The sequence below is a fragment of the Haliotis cracherodii genome, unplaced genomic scaffold, assembly GCF_022045235.1.
Source record: "Haliotis cracherodii isolate W230 unplaced genomic scaffold, xgHalCrac1.p SCAF_7, whole genome shotgun sequence".
Lineage (NCBI taxonomy): Eukaryota > Metazoa > Mollusca > Gastropoda > Lepetellida > Haliotidae > Haliotis > Haliotis cracherodii.
Window position 1 is genome coordinate 27539384 of NW_027266330.1, and position 23338 is coordinate 27562721.

Consider the following 23338-nt stretch of genomic DNA (forward strand, 5'->3'; position numbering starts at 1 on the left):
TTCGAGTGCAAAATTCTGTGGTGAGTTACATTTTCTTCAAATCTTTCCACAATCGCGGTATTTTTGCACCCGTATAGCGACTGAAATGTGCAAGGTCACGGTAAAACATTTACCCTAACTCGTCGTCTTCCTTTCACTAGTTTGTAAAGTGTGTATGCATTCTTTCCTACAAGATTATTTCTGTGTCTCAAGACTGAAATTTACACTATGTTTCTTTGGTTAACGCCGCTTAGTATTTCAGTTATATAAAGGCGTTTCAACATCATGTATGAAGAAAGTCGGCAGCGATGCATCTCCGAGACGTTTACCAACTTGGTGAGACCCACGAGTACGGGTATGGTCGAGATAAACCAAAAAATACAATCACTGCAAATTGCTCCGAATATGATGTTCAGTTTGTCATCATAACTATATCATGGTCACGGTTTGTCATCATAACTATATCATGGTCACGGTTTGCGTGGTCATGGTTCCGCATTCAAGGACAAGCCACGATGTAACTGTGATAAAGGCTACTGTAGTTTTACTACATACGTCGTCCCTCCCTCTACTTTAGATAACATCATCATTGTAAATCCAAAGAGAATGAAAACGTACTTCGATTGATTTGCTGGCACAACCTAGCACATCAACACACGAGCACACATATAACATTCACTGATTTTATTATAAAGGAACAAAGACCATACAAAACGTCAACTGCAATACAAGATAAACACTTTTTATATTATTTTCCCATCTTCCATAACCAATTGACTGACAGGTGGGATTTTCCCCATCTTTCTGTGAAGTGCCTGGAGATTTTTCAGGATAAGCGGGTCATTTGGCACTAATTTCAGTGCGATCAAGTAGGCCTTCTCCGATTTCTCATTGTTCCCTGTCCGATAGTATAGTACACCTGAAAACAGAAGAGCATCTTATACTAGTTTGAAGTAACATTTAAACATACACCAAACACACAGAGTGTGTATCCAACAAATACTTGAAAATGTTACAGATGACTAATGATTCAAAGGCGGCTTGTCACTATACTCATATCCTAGCCCTGTCCATATATTTATAAAACGTACACACAACACACCAAAAGGCACGGACGATCTTCACAAGTAAGAAAACTATCACTCAATCGGAATATATAACCAAGGTATACAACCACATGTACAGTGGTCCGGGACACACATACCTGACATGGAGGATAGTCATATCAGTCACATATCCTCGACATGGAGGATAGTCATATCAGTCACATATCCTCGACATGGAGGATAGTCATATCAGTCACATATCCTCGACATGGAGGATAGTCATATCAGTCACATATCCTCGACATGGAGGATAGTCATATCAGTCACATATCCTCGACATGAAGGATAGTCATATCAGTCACATATCCTCGACATGAAGGATAGTCATATCAGTCACATATCCTCGACATGAAGGATATTCCTAAAGGTCAGATATCCTCGACATGGAGGATATTCCTAAAGGTCACATATACTCGACATGGAGGATATTCCTATAGGTCACATATACTCGACATGGAGGAGATTCCTATAGGTCAGATATACTCAACATGGAAGATATTCCTATAGGTCAGATATCCTCGACATGGAGGATATTCCTATAGGTCAGATATCCTCGACATGGAGGATATTCCTATAGGTCACATATACTCAACATGGAGGATATTCCTATAGGTCACATATACTCGACATGAAAGATATTCCTATAGGTCACATATACTCGACATGAAAGATATTCCTATAGGTCACATATACTCGACATGAAAGATATTCCTATAGGTCACATATACTCGACATGGAGGATATTCCTATATAAAGGTCAGATATACTCGACATGGAGGATATTCCTATAGGTCACATATACTCGACATGAAAGATATTCCTATAGGTCACATATACTCGACATGAAAGATATTCCTATAGGTCACATATACTCGACATGAAAGATATTCCTATAGGTCACATATACTCGACATGGAGGATATTCCTATAGGTCACATATACTCGACATGGAAGATATTCCTATAGGTCACATATACTCGACATGAAAGATATTCCTATAGGTCACATATACTCGACATGAAAGATATTCCTATAGGTCACATATACTCGACATGGAGGATATTCCTATAGGCCAGATATACTCGACATGAAAGATATTTCTATGTCACATATACTCGACATGGGGGATATTCCTATAGGTCACATATACTCGACATGGAAGATATTTGTATAAGACACATATACTCGACATGGAGGATATTCCGATAGGTCATATATACTCGACATGGAGGATATTTCTATGTTACATATCCTCGACATGAAGGATATTCCTATAGGTCACATATACTCGACATGAAAGATATTCCTATAGGTCACATATACTCGACATGGAGGATATTCCTATATATAGGTCAGATATACTCGACATGGAGGATATTCCTATAGGTCACATATACTCGACATGGAAGATATTCCTATAGGTCACATATACTCGACATGAAAGATATTCCTATAGGTCACATATACTCGACATGAAAGATATTCCTATAGGTCACATATACTCGACATGGAGGATATTCCTATAGGTCACATATACTCGACATGGAAGATATTCCTATAGGTCACATATACTCGACATGAAAGATATTCCTATAGTTCACATATACTCGACATGAAAGATATTTCTATGTCACATATACTCGACATGGGGGATATTCCTATAGGTCAGATATACTCGACATGGAGGATATTCCTATAGGTCACACATACTCGACATGGAGGATATTCCTATAGGTCACATATACTCGACATGGAGGACATTTCTATGTCACATATACTCGACATGGAGGATATTCCTCTAGGTCACATATACTCGACATGGAGGATATTCCTATTGGTCACATATACTCGACATGGAGGACATTTCTATGTCACATATACTCGACATGGAGGATATTCCTCTAGGTCACATATACTCGACATGAAAAATATTTCTAAGTCACATATACTCGACATGGGGGATATTCCTATAGGTCACATATACTCGACATGGAAGATATTTCTATAAGACACATATACTCGACATGGAGGATATTCCGATAGGTCATATATACTCGACATGGAGGATATTTCTATGTTACATATCCTCGACATGAAGGATATTCCTATAGGTCAGATATACTCGATATGGAAGATATTTCTATGTCACATATACTCGACATGGGGTATATTCCTATAGGTCACATATACTCGACTTTGAGGATGTTGCTATGGGTCACATATACTCGAAATGGAGGATATTCTTATATGTGGCATATACTCGACATGGGAGATTGATGAAAAAGGTAAATGAAAGAAATAGAATTTACATTAAACTGATCAAACTAATCCAAAATAAACATTTCAGTTAACTATTGCCTGTTTGCCTTATTTTGCATGGATTTACCCAGTACAGTGCAATACATACCTAACATAAGAATTACATAGAGTAAGAAGTAACAGGGTTTCATTGTATATTTATAGTAAGGGATGTTGGCTCACTGGTATAGCAGACATACCTAGATTTAGATGTAGATACGGATTCTGAGGGTCTCGCTTGATGGCAGTTAGTAGGAGCTTCTCACTTTCCTTGTACTTCTCTTTCTTTAGGTAAATATTAGCCAGGCGAAACGTCAACTCTGGTTCATATTTCAATACCTTCAGAGCCTTCTCTCCAACCTCAATAGCGTGGTCGTATTTCTCTGGATGGAAGAAAAGTAGTTGGGTCATATATATGCGATGAGCGCAGTGTATAAGGACAATTAGCAGACATGTCTCTGCATGGTAAGCCCACATGAAACCAATAGTTTTAGCTTGTTTTACTCCATAGATAAACAAAAGGAATATATGGAGTTACTAGAAATAAGAAATGTCAAATTGTACTAAGCATATGATAATAGAACCCTTGAAGTCTCTTACCTAGAACTTCGAGAAGCTGGAGGAACTTCACCCAGGCTGCAGTGTGTGTTGGTGCACCCTGTGTTACATTGTGAAAGGCGTCGATGGCTTCTGTGTAGCGTCCCAGGTGCCAGTACTGGGGGAGAAAACCGCGGTTACTGAAACTACCATTACCCTTGAAGCCGACTTTACTGTGGATGACAGACTAACTTCATTGAAAAACACAGTAGAGAACAACCAGAAGAGGAGACAGATATATCCCAAATGCTGCACTGAAATCGTAACTGTTTTGTTTCAATAGAGAGCTAAGGATCCCTATAAAAGCATTGCAGACAGAGAATTTGATCTCGTATTTGCAAATAAAAGCGACAAAACCCTTCCCATATTCATAAGAAATCTCTGCTTTCTACTATATCATGAGTATGTCTTAATGATCATCCAATATGATACTAGGGGTACGTAATCATTGTTAGATGTTCACGACAGGTCATATGTGCTCGACTAACATAATGACTTTGTTGTTAATGAGAATTTTAAACTAGTGCGATCACACAGTAGACTTAATAGAACTGTAACTACTAACTGTGACGACTGAAACACTTTCTTTATATAACCTTTACATTCGGGCTGTGTTGAGGTTATTTAATATATAGAACTGTTAGGAATCAAGAAACATGTCTGCAGATTTTTCTCTGGGCAATATAAATGATTCGATGGCTGTAATGCTCAGCACAGTGAAAAATAAACACCACCCTGTTAATGTATTTATTAAATATGATCATCCTCTGACATGAAAAGTAATATGTTGTTTTTGGAAACACAATTCAGAACTCGTATACCTACCAGATTGCCGAGGTCATACATGCAGTCCGTGTGCACCTTACAGTGCAAGAGAGCACTGCGGAAGCTGGCGTCGGCCGACTCCCTCTTGTTCAACTCTGCCTGTAGAACTCCCAGGTTCATCCAGGCCTCCACGTGGTCAGTCCTGGAATACAAAATACATTGGGAATATACTGAGTTCATGCCGCTTTCAAAAGTATTTATCATTGTGTGCCTACTTCTTGTGTCAGGAAAGCCATATATACCTTTCATGGTGAAAACCAACAGCAAGGCCATGGATCTGCGGGTCGACTATCATAGTCGGGATTGGATTGATGCCAAGCATCAGCAAGTTGATCAGAGTGCTGTTACCCAATACCTTTCGTCTCAAACCTATACCTGATGTTTCACCTTAAACTATGCACAGGGCGTCTAGAATGATCTTATTATGAACAGTGTTAAGGTGCGATAACCCAATGCATTACAGTCCAACCACGATCAAATACATATACAAAGTAAATAATTTGAAAGGCACCATGCATTGTTGCTCGACTACTGTCTGGGATGCCCAATACGTTTCTAGAAGGTTTCCCATATGCAAGGTTTTCTGCAAACTAAAATGGCTACAAGTGACACTAAATTGTAAATGTTCCCTCTATTGTAGTTTAACAGAAGCAACATGTGACCTAAGGCTTGATCTTTACTGCCTCTAGCATTGTACCCACACAATTTTTCAGTGTGTTAAAAGAGTCCTGAATTTCAAGTAGTTTAAGAATAGCAGCATACAATAAGGACATTCTTTCTTTCGTGTATTTCCTATGAAACTACCGGGCGAGGCAAGTGTGGTACCTGACACTGACAGCTCTTTCCAGCAGCTCTTCTGCTTCAACCAAGGCACCTTTCTTTCTGAGGATGGTGGCCAAGTTGTTCATTGCGCCGACATGTTGCGGTTTTAATCTTAGGGAAAAACGATACAAATAATGAGAAAAAGGTCTTAACTCTTAACTATTGTGGATCCATCAAGTTAAGGTTTAATCAAATGTTTGAAGACTGCATGTCTTCAAATCGCCAATCCAAGACTGGGGAAACAAGCGCCCCATGTGATAACTTCTTCATGGATAAAAAACCCTAAAACATGTATGGATATCAGTGAGAAAGTTTCATTTGGACCCTAATAGAGAGCCGTATTGTATGTTTGGATGGATATGTATCAACCTTCTAGACGTCTGCCTACGTACTTCAAAGCCTCCCTGAATTCATGGATAGCGATGTCAGTGTTGTTGATGTCAGTGTGCAGTCTAGCAAGATTGTAGTGGACCTGTGGAAACACGACGTTAATATGAACTGGGTATATAGTACTATAGGAACAGAAGATTTTTTATAAGTTCACAGCTCGCTTAAACATGCGAAGGTTGAATTCGTCTGCACAATACTGATTCATTACCTCAAACAGTGCTACATTACTAAATCAATAAACTTAAAAGCATCAAATCATCGACAATACCTGCTAAAATGTCATAAGCTTTTATATGATAACTAACATTATCAACAACTGTTCAGCAAATCGATCATTGATCTTGGCAATTGTGGTGGCATAAAGCAGTTTTTTTAAGAACGGTCAACAAGCTCAATAAAAGTTCCGTCATTGTATTTGCGCTAGCTCTCAGACTACTCGCGTGAGTGAGTGAGTGAGTATGGTTTTACGCCGCTTTTAGCAATATCACGGCGGGGGACACCAGAAAGGGGCTTCACACATTGTACCCATGTCGGGAATCGAACCAGTGTCTTCGGCGTGACGATCGAACGCTTTAACCACTAAGGCTACCCGACCGCCCCTTCAGACTACTCGACATCACTCAATACAATGTATAATATCATCAAGCTTTTATTATCCATTCATATAATGTTCGTAACTATTTTGCCTTTCACGCTCCATAGAACCAGTTTCTCTGACGTAGAATGTTTGAATTTCATTTGAATGTTGTTCGTGGAGACACAGGTGACACGTGGAGAATTACAGGTTATAGACGCAGGCTTGGTGCCATTTATCGCAATCTAATATTACTGATCATCATCAACAGGTAATGAAATGGGATTTGTCTATTTGATGACTCATTATCGATCAGTGTAAAGTAAGGATAACACCAGGATTAAAGGATACCACCAACGTTGATAGTTAGGATATGTTACATAATTGCAGTGACAATATATGCCTTGAGACGGCGGTGGGGTAGCCTAGTGGTTTAAGCTTTCGTCGCCACGTTGAAGACCTGGGTTCGATTACCCACATGGCTCCAATTTGTGGACCCATTTCTGGTGTCTCCCGCCGTTATATTGCTGGAATATTGCTGAAAGCGGCGTAGACCCATCCTTACTCGCTCACTTTAAACATACCCTATGTTAATAATGGTGTCAGTGGGTAATCCGTTGTTAAAAGTGTTCCCCCAAATAGAGAATCTATAGAACATGCTGTATGACGATTGCCCCCATGGAAACATCACGCATAACGATGATGGTGTGTCTACCTACCTTGGCATTCAGCGGACAGACCTTCAGTCCAGATGTGAACAAGGTCAGCTCTTCTCGATACTCCTTACAGCGCTTAAACAATAGATCTACATGGTTTCACGTACACTGTACACTTGGTAACTTGTCATAAAGGTTGATACTAACTTTTAATCAATAAGGCCTACATGTCGATGCACTGTTATGATGGCAGAGGTAATAAACCTGAAGAAAGCTTGGTCAATATTGTGTCAGTGATCGTTTGAAACAGTGTGAAATGCAGCTCCTCTCTGAGTAGTAGTATCACAATGTTTTGTTTTGTTTGTTTGTTGTATAACGCCGCACTCACAAATAGTCCAGCTATATGACGGCGGTATGTAAATAATCGAGTCTGGACCAGACTATCCACTGATTGACAACATGAGCATCGATCCACGCAAGAACGATCGATGACATGCATCAACCAAGTCAGCGAACCTGACCACCCGATCCCGTTAGTCGCCTCTTACGACAAGCATAGTTGCCTTTTACGGCAAGCATGGGTTGGTGAAGACCTATTCTATCTCGGATCTTCACGGGCCTATCACAACGTGGTCGCATCACGCGGGAAAGAGTAACCTGACACATGACACAATGGACGAGTATGAATGTTGATGGGCGTATGTGGAATACATTACAGTGGATCCAGCCAAAGTGTACACTGGCTATGATCACATCATGTCTAATCATTACACCTTTTATATCATGAGCGTGAAGGGAACTTACCTCAGTTGACCGTAAGAAAAATACCACAACGAGGAGCACAAACCCTCCGGACACTACCTGCCGTACAGAATATAACGTTGAAATTGCTGATGAATTATATGAATTTTCTGAATCATATGAATTTACTGAATCATCTGAAATATCTGAAAATCTGAATTATATAAATCACATGAATCATATAGTTTTCTGAACCATCAGAATGACCTTCATCATCTGAATGATCTGTATCGTCCGAATAAGCTGAGTGATCTAAATGATCTGAATCATCTCAATCATCAGAAGTATCTGAATCATCAGAATTATTTTATTTTTATATCTGAATTATCTGTATCGTCAGAACGTTCTCAATCATCACAATTATCTGAATCATCTAAACAATCTGAATCACATGAATCATCAAAATTATCAGAAGGACCCGAATTATCTGCATTTCCTGAATCTAACGAAGATTTTGAAACAGAGGACTGACTAATTCAAGCTCATATTTCGATGGCCAAATATTCAATGCTATTGATGCGATAATTTCTGCCATATCGGGGCGACACATTTCATAAGCATGACATTTTGAATCTTGTATGTAGGTATCATTACTGTACAGTAAACGAACACCAAAGAACTGGGGGCGTTATATCCAAATTCGTTATTCGCGACACCTTGTCCGCCATGTACACATTCACACGTTTCATATCACTTTTGTATTTAATGTTCTCCTTGATCCTCAATATGGAATTGAAGAGTGAGGCATTCGAAATGAGTAAATTACACTTAGCAGTGAATGATCTTTTTTAGCTCTACCTTCTTTGCCATGCAATGCTGTTGTAGTTGATGACAGATCTGCCTTGCCCCGAGCACCACCAACATACAGAAGCCAGCACAGGACAGGTACAGGATCCTCTCTGCGATCACGAAGCCCACACGGAAAAACAGGTTGCTGGCGGGCAGGAAGGGAACTCCCAACGTGGCTAGTGAAATTATCAGGATCCTAAGCAGAGAAAAGACGGTAAAATGTAGCAAACGTTATTTATACTATTATGTGGTAGTTTCATGTATTGTTAAATAATGTAGCAATTGTATCACATTGTTTCTGTTGAGATTCAGTAGAAGTTCATAACATAGTGTTTTGACAATAATTAGTTATCAGGAATGTAGTACTATATAATGTAAGATGCTTTTTGGAGTCAATTGTAATCTAAAATCTTGCGGAACGGCCAGACTTGTATAGCAGTGTAGACAAGGTTCTAGGAGGTATTTAGACCATATGAGGGTGCAAGAACTTTCCTCTTCCATCTCACATTACATATCGACCAGCATTTGTGTCAAAGTCATTGTTTTCTCTCTGGATATCCATCCCAGGACTATTTTGGAAACTTGGCCACTTTGCTGCTAGGTGAATATTTTTACCACTGCTATTATATCTTATACTGTCATTGTACTACCTACCCATGAAGGTCCGGGGTAGAATAGGTCTTCAGCAACCCATGCTTGTCGTAAAAGGTGACTATGCTAGTCGTAAGAGGCAACTAACGGGATCGGGTGGTCAGGCTCGCTGACTTGGTTGAAGCATGTCATCGATCCCAATTGCGTGGATCGACGCTCATGATATCAATCACTTGATTGTCTGGTCCAAACTCGATTATTTACATACCGCCGTCATATAGCTGGAATATTGCTGAGTGACACGTAAAACAAACAAACAAAACAAACAAACAAACAAACTTGTACTACCACTGACTTTTGTACTGCCACGTTATTGTGTACGGTATTGTAATTATTGTGCAGTAATTTGTGTTGATATATAAACCTAGATCATTTTACAATACAATTGTTAATTGTATACCATTTCTTTGTTTGTTGGTTTAATACAGATTTCTGGGTTAACTTATTGTTTCAATTTGGGAGTCGGCACGTAACAATAAACATTGTGCTTGGTGTTGTTTCCATTTTATACCAAACGTATTTGATGTTCTGTTCGTTCTAGTGGGGGCACATGGGGGGGGGCACGGGTTCGCCCCGATTATGTTTCTAGGTTTGTCAGCACTATACCCGTGCTCGTGGGTTTCACCGAAGTGGTTAAACGTCTGAGACCTGCATCGTGATGAGCGAACGCTTTAACCACTAGGCTACCCGGCCGCCCATTATTCTACGAAGATTTTAAACAGCGTCATACGACAAAGGTGTTTGATCAAAGTTAAAATTGAAGGCCCAAAGTAAAGCTTTCTAAAGGATTTATGGTAGACATGTGGAGCACATTTCTGGATTTGACGCACCAGTAACAATAGGGATGTCGAATGTAATTCCTTATTGTGTTTTGTATCGTATGTTCCTCTTTTTCTTTCAGGAGAACTGATTAAGTTGCCTTTGCATGTGTTTGTGGACGGGTGCCACCGTTGTGGCAGAATACGCTCACCTTTTCATGATCACTATTTTGTAGCGATTCCTGAAAACATGCTTATAATATAGTCGGATTCGTACAATAGACTCTGCTTTTCATAGATTTCTTATGATTTTCAAAATGTTTTGTCGCTTTTATGTCCATACGTGACCGTCCATGGGAGTTTATATATTGAAATTGTGTCCTACAAAATGTAGAAACCGAAAATAATGTCCTGTCTCAATCACAACAAAAATCAAATCAACGAGACATCATTTTACTATTGACCGAAATGTTGTTGAAACATTGTATCAACATTGACATCCGATTATATTTCCGTTTGTTTTTTCTGATAAACAATTAACGGGAATGTCCATTACGCTAATACATATACAAAGGGTACATTTCCTTAACTTTCCTAATGCTTCTTTATATTCGCGCACTTCAGATTAAACTAGACATACCTGCGATAGCTGGTGAGTTCTCCATGGTAACAGTGATAGAACAAAGCACCACATCCCGTCCAGAGAGCAATGACTGCCAGTATTCTGGGATCAGCCAATGAGGTGATGACAGGTATACAGCCCATCGACCAATCAAAACACAGCCACCATGGATTTAACAGCAGCCAGGAGTTCATTGCATAGAGATAGTTGTAGTTTAAAATCTAAAAGCAAGTTGTAGAATTTGATGTTTTAATGCAATTCAAATGAAAGAATGAAATGTATATCAGGATAGTGGCTTTATACCCATTATAGTGTCAGGAAAAAACGGTTTCACCGAGTATTGCACTGTTGGACTTCAGTAAACCTATATTACATCTTACCTTAAATAGTGTACCGTTGACCATGGTATGTGGATTATCATCCTCAGAGAAGTTAGGTGTTGATGATCTCATTATCCATAGCCTACTGATGAGGAGTACCACGCCAGTCAGTAACAGGACGAGATGACGCTTGATGAGACTCAAAACCCATTTTGGCTGTAACCAAAACAACTTTGATCTTAAACACAGAGCCAAGTCAATACAATGTTTCATGTTTATTCATGTTCATATCTACACGAGGGCATATCGTTTACCAACAGGTATATCGTTTATTTTGAACTAATAATTTACAGTATTACGTTTATCAGTTGTAAATAGATAGATAAATAATAGATAGATAATACAATTCATGTATTGCCTCTACATGTCCAAATGGCCAAACTGATTCCATCAATATATTACTCGACCCGTGAAGATCCGGGTTAGAATAGGTCTTTAGCAACACATGCTTGCCGTAAAAGGCGACTATGCTTGTCGTACTAACGGGACCGGGTGGTCAGGCTCGCTAACATGGTTGATGCACGTAATCGATCCCAACTGCGTGGATCGATGCTCATGATATCAACCACTGGATTGTCTGTTGACAATTATTACTCATGTGTAGATAATGTCTTAAATGATGAAGAGTTTTATTTGATGTGGAAAAACAGAATAAGCTCCTTTATCCATGTCGTTGGTTCATTCACCTTGCTCTTGATGTGATGTTGTCTTAAGGACATCAGCTGGAAAGGATCGACTCTACACACAACGACGATGTCAAACACGCTACAAATACCCTGCAAATACAATAAACATGTAAACTTGAGGACCAAACACATTGCAAGAACATGTAACTAACATCTGTAGGTACACACCTCAATTAAGCATTGCAGTAGAAATAGAATAAGATATTAAAAGAATATATATCTAGAATATAGAAAATAAATGATCATGGATGTAACTGTTTGTAGGTCTTGTTTGTGAATTTCACAAATCATTGTGGACCATTAGGTTTCTGGGGTAGAAGTGATTGATCCCTCTTTTCCGTGGTTTCAATGAAGCAATGAATTTATTTACACCCCCCCCCCCCCCCCATCCCCCGACGAGATGATTCCAACACAACAAGGTTTGGTGAAAGCTGCTATTACGGTGAGATGCCACTTACTATGACAGTGATGCCCTGCTCCTTACAGAAGGTGGACACGACACACAGACACATACTGGCCAGTACAGACACCAGGGAGAAGGAATCGGGACGGTAACTCACCAGAGATGAAGCTTAAAGAACAGATGAACTGATACTATAACGACCTTCACACAGTTCTCACGAAATTCATTGCAGGTATAACAACATTTGTTCATTTTCTAATTGTCAGTAGGGTATTTGAGAAAAGGCAAAAACCACGGGAGCATATATTTAGTAAGGTGTCAAAACAAATAATAATAAATAAAGCGACAAAACTCTTTCCTTGTCTAATAGAATCTTTGCATAAAGTAGTGTCTATAGTACGACTCCGACGATATCATGAACATGTGTTTATGCATACCTATGTTCATGAAACACAACTTACAAGAGACGCATGCCCTGGCATACAGTAGAAATGACAGAAGGAAGGTCAAGGCACAGAGCAGGTCAGCCCGACCCACGACCCCAGCAATCTGGAACACAGGAAGGCCAAGGGATTAGGTTCTACTACACCAAATCAGAACCAGTTGGGACAGTGCGGTTTTCGTGCAGATTGGAGGATATTCTGTAAGATTTTTATGTCTTTCAAATGTACATCCATCCAGTTATTAAAACTGACCATGTTTTTCTATATCTAGTACTGTCTTTTTCAACATGATGACTTATGCTGAATGTGACCACAGCTATCTTCAAGGAGGTGACATTTGGTGCGAAACTGTGGGTGGTGTGTTTAGCTTCCTGTACTCGGAAAAAGAGCTTGCTAAGCTAGTCATTTTTTATGGGTTTTTCTGCTGCTCTAAGGCCAAACTGCACACACGTACAGTTTATAGCTGTTGAATGCTTAGTTATTTAAAAACAAATATGACGTTACTATAGAAGTCTATGGGAAAACATGTGGTTGTGTGTAACCTGTATGTGGAGTCATAAGTTTTGCATGTCTGGCTGGGTTATTACAATTGCAAGTTTCAAATAGCTGCTGGAATGAGATGACAGAGTGAGTGTGTGATTATTTGGAGTGAGTAACCGTATTGAGTCAGTATCCGTATTTGTCAAACAGGTAAGAATATCGGATATATTTGTCCAGCCACATTGAATAAATGTACACCAGTCATCAGAAACATATAGTGACGATCAAGGTCGAGTAAAAGCCACAATGTTTGTTAATTACAAAAGTTTAAAGGCGTTCCACAAGAACTGAAAATGTCTTATCATCATCAACAAGAAATATGTATAGATCTCAATGTACATATTTTCTGGAAGCGAAGATGAATGTTTATGCAAAACATTAAACCAATGTGTGTGTCTGTGTGTGTTATCCATCAACAAATTAACATTAAAAAGAGTTTGAACTCACGCTTTCAGTGTGAATGGGATGCACAGCAAACAACACAGCACACAGGAGAGCAGCTCGGGGCGAGGCAAACACCGGCTTGGCAGATTCCTGGTCCACCTGGTAACCAGACATGAGGACAGAAAAGACTGCCATGAAGATGACCGACACCAAGCCGTGCAGGACGATGTTGACAACGTGGAAGCCCCGAGGATGAAGGCCACCTGCCCAGGCATAGTTCCACCTGGAGAGTATCAAGAATCAGGCATCAGTAAGATAAAAATATTTGTTTGTTTGTTTGTTGTTTAACGCCGCACTAAGCAATATTCCAGCTAAATGACGGCGGTATGTAAATAATCGAGTCTGGACCAGACAATCCAGTGATTGACAACATGAGCATCGATCCACGCAATAACGATCGATGACATGCATCAACCAAGTCAGCGAATCTGACCACCCGATTCCGTTAGTCACCTTTTACGACAAGCATAGTCGCCTTTTACAGCAAGCATGGGTTGCTGAAGACCTATTCCACCCGGATCTTCACGAGTCGAGATAATAGTAACCGCTCTTGATCTTTTTAAAGTTGTATCGGAAATTTAAAGAAAGAAGTATTTCCACTTGTAAATCTAAGTGATAAAAGTTAAATGCATGAAGAAAATTTAAATGCCAACGATTTTGACAATAGTTCGATATGTCTTGTTTGGGGGTAAGATCAGACAGATCCATTATGGGAGCGGAGAGGAAATTGGAGATAAGATGTTTTTCTTACAAAACATGTTCAGCGAAATGACATTGTTGTAATTTGTTACATGCTATTGTCTTACATTAAAGTCCAATTTATAAATTGTAAAAGTAAACACTTGTTTTGGATGAATAAAAATATTCTCTTTCAAATGCAAAATGACTGCGAGGAAATATGTATACCTCTTGCTCTGCTGGTGCAACCTGAAACACTTCCTTCTGTTCTCACACACCGATTGGTCAAAGATTTAATATCGATGTCTCACCTGTAGGTCATCACAGTAAGTGGTCTGTAGGACTTGTGACTCTTCTCGTCCAACAGCTGTCCCCAGAAATCATGAGCAAATACGGCGGTGAGTGGAGTTTCAGGTAAGATATCCCTGTTTTTGGTGATGGCCCATGTGTCGTCAAACACAAAGTCTCCATCGTGGCTGTTCACGAAACACAGTACCGCCAGACAGAAGACGAGGACAGATGCCACAGAGAAGCTGAGTTTGGGTACAGGCAGAACATCATCCCACTCTGACTGGTAACTATTTCCTTGGATCGCCATGCTAGTGGTCTTTCTCCCAGCATGGTGAGTGTAAACTGCAGATATCGAGAGGTTTAAGGTTGCATGTGTATATATTTCAGGGTACAGTCCATGGAATATATATGGATCACGTAAATCAGGGCTGACATGAAGTGTTCGCAGGAAGTGTGAGTATGCCCTGAGCAACCGATAGCACCAGCCACTGACACAATTTTAAGGGTTTGTTAATTGCCTGATGTCACATCCAGCAGTACTGCTGTTCGCCATCGGTCTTTAAACAATCGAGTCTGAAGTAGACAATCCATTAATCAGTATCACGAGCAATGATCCACATGTATGAGACCAAGCCTGATCCATTAAAGTAAGTGCTAGTGAGGTATGAAAATTCCCTGTAAACGAGAGAATCGAATACACTGATGCTACAACCGAATTAAAAAATAAACATGTATCCTTTGCGGTAGCTTTTTAATCATAGAACAAACTGCTTAATTTAGGCTTGAAAACAAGAACATGAATGAAACCACACACCTGAGAAACATTATTTCCCTCAAATTTAAATATAAACTAGAAATAAAGTTACTGTGTTTCCAGAGGTACGCAGGTCATTAATCAAATATATTCAAAGTAATCCTTGATATTCTAGTGAGAGAGGGCGCACCAGCTGCACTTGAAACATGATATTAGGTTTGTTTGTTGTTTAACGCCGCACTCAGCAATATTCCAGCTATATGAAGGTAAAAAACATGATATTACCCACAACTTAGAACAGTAACTCACTCGGGAGAAAGTATGTGTATTTCCTCGGTAGTCGGCTATGCATATCCTTAAACTAAAGATATTCGCTTTTCAAAGAAAGCCTGGATCTTCTAGTGCAAAAATGTAAATGTCGAACACATATCATAGATATATAGGGTCTTGCAACAACTGTATGCGTTCATTGATGTCTATTGTGTGAGCATTAATGGTGTAGCAACCACCCAGATGAGACATCACGTCTTACCTAGCTGACGTATGCTAGACATGCTACAAGATTAAACAACACGCCTGACATAGCTGGACAGGCTATAATATTCATATTTGTATGACATTCCATCCGTCTAAATTCAAACGAGACGAATCTGTGCTTTACTTCTTTCAGTTTCAGATAAAAAAATATAAATACACTACTTGTCAATATGTCACAAGAATTGATAAGCAAGAAGTTTCAAGTATTCCCCTTTACTTACAGAGTTTGAAGTTCTGGGCGATCCTCCATATAACCAGTTGTGTCCCTTCGATGAGTGTAACATTCACCAACGGGAACAGCCTGGTCTGACGTGGCTGACATTTCCGTCCGAGCACACATCGATATTCTCAGCGTTATCGATTAAAACAAGGTGTTCACAGAGTTATTTGGACGGTAACATGTGCCAGGCCATGGTATCAGTGGCATTTTGGAAGTAGAGTCAATACAACGACTGTTTAGATGTAATGACATATAAACAGCTGTTGTTTAGTGATATGTTCAACAGGATCGGGGATCGGGGATTTAGCTAATATTCGGATACAAACATACCAATAATGTCACAATAATTTCATGCACACTCCATGTATGATAGTGAAATGTAAAAATATAATGGAAAATGGAATAAATAAATAAATAAATAAATAAATAAATAAATAAATAAATAAATAAATAAATGTAACCCCATACGGATACAAACATGCCAATAATGTCACAATAAATCCATGCACACTCCATGTATGATATTGAAATGTAAAATATGATGGAAAATGAAATGAATAAATAAATAAATAAATAAATAAATAAATAAATAAATAAATAAATAAATAAATAAATAAATAAATAAATGTAACAACATTCGGATTATTCGCTGCCGATAACCGGTATCACTGAAGTAATATGACACGGGCCCACTGAAGCCTGTTCACAACAACACATCGATTATATGCTTTGTGATCATGCATGCTGACACAGATTCGACATATGCTTAGTGTTGAGAAACACGTTTCTGTACTCGGAGGACATCCTGTGCGTTCAAAGTTGACTAGTAGCAATATTGTTTCACAACATTACTGCTCTTACCATTGTGCACGATGTAACAAGATGCTAGTTTTGCTTTTTGTGATTGATAGGGTATGATTACACGCTATTATAGCTAAAATGGATAGAATTATCATTAAACCGCCCGCACACTGTAACTTGATAATGCCCTCATATTGTTTGACGACGGGCAATTATCAAGCCGCTGTTAGGTGACGTCAAAGGTTAGAGAAAATGACGTCACGTATTATAGTGACGTCATCTGGTTTGTTCTATGACGTTTCCATATTTGTAAAATGTGGTCAGTGACATTCGTGTTGATTGCAGTAAATGTTTCAAAATCGATGCTGTTGTTTCTTTTTATTTGGTAACAAATTCCATCCATTTTAGCTATAATAACGGTAACGCTCTTTTTCAGGGCATTATCATTTGCAGAAGCCCTCGGTCTTTTCAACTGTCGTCCTTCGTCGGGCAGTTAATGGAAAACCTCGGGCTTCTGCAAATGATAATGCCCTGAAAAAGAGCGTTACCCTTATAATAGCCAAGCCACCGACCCTGACCACCCTGGCCACCCTGTACATTAAGTCGCCTCGTACGACAAGCATAGGTTGGAGCAGACCATTTCTCATGTAAGTTTATACACTGTAATCAAGCACCCACTCCAGAGGGTGAGGTGAGATGAGGTGAGGTGAGATCAAATTGGGTGTGTGTGTGTGTGTGTGTGTGTGTGTGTGTGTGTGTCTGCTTGTACTAGTCCGGACTGATGCCGATTTATAGTGCTAGCTCACTAAGATGCCATGCCTCAGTTTAACATGGATACCCCACTCAGACACAGTATACTGACTCCGAGCCGACCAGTCCTTGTTTTAGCCCCTCAATGCCGAGCGCATTGACAGGGTAACAACAAGCACCATCTTTTAACGTATGACGCGGCCGGGGATCGAACCCCGCACCTTCCGCTCTCCGGGCGGACGCTCTACCACTAGACCACGGAGGCGGCCCTCCTGAGGGTGAACATCGGTAATGGCTTTCATTTAGTATTTAGTGAATCAAAGCAAGAAAGTTAAAACGTGTTACACGCAGTCATTCCCGATGCATTCAGTATGTAGATTTTGGGCGAGGAAAACCAGTGACCTAAAACATAAACAACGGTCTGAGCTATCGTGGCGCGATGTTCCGCAACAACAGCATACATAATTCGTCAATACTTGAACATGTGTGCATATATCGATCATCCAAATCATTTGCTTTCGAAATTCAAACCAGTGTGATAGCACTGAGATGTCGTTAATCGTCCACATGGTTTTGATCAAATCATAAGTGAGTGGCGTGTTTTAAGGGACATTCGTACGGTACAACTAGTTGGATACACTTCGTTGCATGCAACACATTGTATCGTGTGAACAGGCAAGTCGGTCCATTTTTTGACGTATGCAACTTGTTGGACATTAGTTGTGCGGAACAGGACATGCTCTATTTTCATGCGACAGCCAATCAAAACGCGTATCGAAATCACGTGAAATTTTCACGTCAATTTGTAAACAAAAATGTCGACTCCGATTCACGTCGGTAACTCCTGCTTTTCGGTATCCTAAGTGTCACCACTCAAAAAAGGACCTATGAAAAGTAGGTACGTAGAAAACTATTGTACCAAATTATATATTTTGACATTTGCATCGGTATAATTCTCCAGGTTAAACTGTTGGCCTTGGTCGGACGGCATTCAGCCGTCTTTGAATCTCGTCCCACAGGTGCTCAATGGAATTTAAATCGGGACTGAGGGCAGGCCACTGCATAGTTCTGATGCGATTCTGCTAGAAGAAGTCTCTTGTTTCTCTCGCAATGTGGGCACGGGCGTTATCATGCTGAAACTCGTGGTTGCGACGACGTGCCAAATGAGGTATGGCGTGTGGTCTCAAGACTTGATCAATGTACCGGGTTGCTGTGACACCATTGCCTCTCCCTGGACCGATGTTCTGGAAGACCACAGGGCCGACCCTCTGTGCAAGACCAATTCCACCCCACACCATGATGCTTGGACCACCCCACGAGTCTCTCTCAACAACACAAGCATCCGAATATTGTTCCCCACGGCGTCGCCAGAGTCTATTTGCCATCTGCTGTAGAGATACAGTAACGGTTCTCGTCTGAGAAGAGGACTCTTCTCCACTGCTGGTGGCGCCTATTCTGGTGCTGTGTTGCCCCCTGAAGACGGTCCCGGAGATGACGTGGTGTCAGAATTGGTCCTCGGTGTGGCCTGTGACAATGGAGGTGTCTGCTCGTCAATCGTCGACGCACGGTGTCCGCACTAATGTGTCGCTGGTGTGTCATCTTGGTCTGTCGAGCAGTTTCAGCAGCAGTAACATAGCGATCTTGAAGATGTTGTCGCACAATCTGACGATCCTGACGTCGGGTGGTGACCCTTGGTCTTCCACTACGTGGTCGGTCATCTCTAGTGTTGGTGGTCTGGGACCGTTGCTGGAGCCTGTATATGGTCTTGAAATGCATTGGCTACTTGCCGGGCGGTTTGTCCAGATTGCAATGGTCCAGGGGCTTGGTGTCGCTGATTGTTTTGTCAATCTTGGCATGTGGTAGCAATTCAATAACGAATGAATGTTATCCGATCTGGGTGGATTTTTATAGGGTAAGAATTGGGGGAACACATTTTAATTTCAATTTCCACGGAACTTGGGCGATCGGTTTTATTGTCATCTGCTTTGGATTTTTATCATCAAGGTAATGTTAAATTTTAGACACCTTGACAAAAATTACCCAGATATTCAATGACATTTTCATGCAATGTTACTTGATGTGACGTTTCTTTTGCGGTTCAGTATATATATGTGATCCTAGCATCACAGTACAACCTACTCTAAACAATCCTAGTTTTGCTATTAGTAAACTCGCTATGTTATGATGGGACGTTACCGGTAGTGATGTCACATTTGTATACGACAACATTAACATCGTTGTACATATTTGTTATTTTCTTTGAGGTGCGGGGGAATTAGTATACAACGCATTCATTTCATGGAGTAGTTTACTGTTTCAATCTTTGAATATCTCTATCTTTTCACCCAGTAAAATAAGGAACTGCTGCAACACGGGTATATATATGTAGTGCTGTTACTAATATTATCTAAAATGCCATAAAGTTAATAATCAGCTATTTGTTTTAACACAGAAATTGACATTCTTCATGTAAATCTTCCTATAAAAAGCTTTGTGAATGTAACACACTGAAGCATATACATATTTCCTTTGGAGAATTGTGAAATTTTGATTATGGCAAATGTGTATGGATATGTTAAATGAAAAAAGGCACTTAATTTCTTAAAGTAATAGTAGCTGTATACCTGAAGGAAATTCGTCACGTTATATTTTTTATTAATGTATACTCATGTGTGGACAAGTTTTTGTTTTACATTTGGAATTTTTCATTTAATCTGCGGAACATTGATAGCTGAAGATTGCATCAGGTGCGCGTTTCAAAATAGGGGCCGAGCATTTCTGTTGGTGTTGTTGGTGGGAGTGGGGTGTGGGGTGTGGGGTGTTGTGTGGTGTGTGGGGGTGTGGGGTTGTGGGGTTGTGGAGCTGTTGTAGTGATAAAACCCAACATTCTGTTCTTTTAATCAAAAGTTTCTAAACTATGAACGAATATTAGTGGAAATATACTGTTACTTTTTTGTGGTACCGATTTCAACGTTACTTATAAATTGGGTAAAACCTTAAAGTATTTAGTTTCAACTGGACATCGGGCTCTTTCAGGATTTTTATTTTCATTCTCCTATATTATCCCAAAATCTGAAATATGTCTTCAGGACATTTTGGATGACAATCATTCAATGTCCCAGAAAAGAAACCAATGTGGTTATCAAACTCGATAGTGTGGGAACTTTGTAGATACACATAAACAAAAGAATACTAGAATGTATTGTCCTGAGCCATAGCATATGCTCACCACGGACATGACAGATACCGAGTTACAATGGCTCACATTTAAGCTTAGCGGAGTTATGCCCCTTTTTGTCTTCGTACATGTAGACCTCTCCCTCGTGTTTTGACGTCATCGTAGAAATTTTATTTTCGCCAAATAAAACAAGAACGTTTTCGTATACATAATCGTACAATTTTAATATATCTATCATCACGTTGTTCGAATATGAGTCAGTATTTTGTTCGCCCACAATTCACATAAAGCTGTCAAATATAACATTTCGTCGCACTGTACTTTATCTACGTACGAATATGGCTACATATTTTAGAGGATTTCTCGTCAACTTGAACAACATTTAACACTTTAAACCAGTCTTTCATTTTTCCAACATGGGGTTAAAAATTCAGTAATTTACAAATGGTCCAGTACCACGCGACCGCAATTCTCGCACAGCGTTGATTTTTTCAAAACTTTGCGTCTGAACATAAACTCGGCAACCAGGATTCCAGCGATAATTTAGTGAATGACAAGCGTTTTGTCAGAGATCTCGCGAGACCCGAGTTGTATGCAACTGCAACTCGCCGTCGTGTGAATGTCGAGTATACAACTTCAGTTCGTACAACTAATTGCATACAACAAATTGCATACAACTAGTTGTGGCGTGTGAATGCCCCTTTACTTCATTCCGCCCAGTATGTCAGAATGTGCACCGTATGTCAGCGCACTCAGGGAAAAGAGAACAAGGCCATTCAGGTCTTTGGGGAACAACGATTATTTATACAGGGCTGAGACACCTGTGACCACAATCAGGGCGAATTCTGCGCTATACGTTGCAGGCGAGAAGTAAGAAATTGACTTAATTGTAATTGCTCTGTTTTCTCTTTTGACATTGATATTTTATTTATTTTATATATTTTTTAATTTACTTATTTTTAGGGATGACTTTGGGTGTGGGGTAGCTACGATTGGGTAAGTGATCGGAGCACTATAACTGGCTTTATCTGGAGCCACTTGTTCAGATCATGAATCGCACTGAGTATGATTCTTCCTCTGTCAACTGCATACCCGCTCTCCTTGGTTTCGCCAAAATATGTACAACTAGGCTGAACTAATGGTTGGCAGTTTTATGATCAACACATTCACGGTTATGTACTTAGTCTATCTAATTTCCGCCCTAAACACACACTCACTGGAATTCCCAGGGATAATTATTTCGTTTACTTGATAAATAGCTAGTTGTTTATTTCGAATAATAGTAGTTCTTATATAAATAAAAATGTTTCAGTGAATGCAAAGCTAGATCATGCACCTATTTATTTATTAGTATTTGATGGAGTAAGAGCGTGTTTCAAGCTACGACAAGACACTCCCAGCAGTACAAACGAGCACTTCGTGCAACACATACAAGTACTTTGTGGAACACATACAAGTACCTTGTGGAACACATACAAGTACTTTGAGGAACACATACAAGTACTTTGTGGAACACATACAAGTACTTTGTTGGGACATATACAAGTACTTTGAGGAACGCATACAAGTACTTTGTGGAACACATACGAGTACTTTGTGGATCACATACAAGTACTTTGTGGAACACATATACAAGTACTTTGAGGAACACATACAAGTACTTTGTGGAACACATACAAGTACTTTGAGGAACACATACAAGTACTTTGTGGAACAAATACAAGTACTTTGTTGGGACATATACAAGTACTTTGAGGAACGCATACAAGTACTTTGTGGAACACATACAAGTACTTTGTGGAACACATACAAGTACTTTGAGGAACACATACAAGTACTTTGTTGGGACATATACAAGTACTTTGAGGAACGCATACAAGTATTTTGTGGAACACATACAAGTACTTTGTGGAACACATACAAGTACTTTGAGGAACACATACAAGTACTTTGTGGAGCACATACAAGTACTTTGTGGAACACATACAAGTACTTTGAGGAACACATACAAGTACTTTGTGGAACACATACAAGTACTTTGAGGAACACATACAAGTACTTTGTGGAGCACATACAAGTACTTTGTGGAACACATACAAGTACTTTGAGGAACACATACAAGTACTTTGAGGAACACATACAAGTACTTTGTGGAACAAATACAAGTACTTTGTTGGGACATATACAAGTACTTTGAGGAACGCATACAAGTACTTTGTGGAACACATACGAGTACTTTGAGGAACACATACAAGTACTTTGAGGAACACATACAAGTACTTTGTGGAACAAATACAAGTACTTTGTTGGGACATATACAAGTACTTTGAGGAACGCATACAAGTACTTTGTGGAACACATACAA

General features: G+C 39.7%; 1 pseudogene; it reads right to left on the reverse strand.

Annotated features, from left to right (window-relative positions):
* Nucleotides 1-665: 665 nt before the first annotated feature.
* Nucleotides 666-16308, reverse strand: LOC139447448 (protein O-mannosyl-transferase TMTC4-like; annotated as a pseudogene).
* Nucleotides 16309-23338: the final 7030 nt, after the last annotated feature.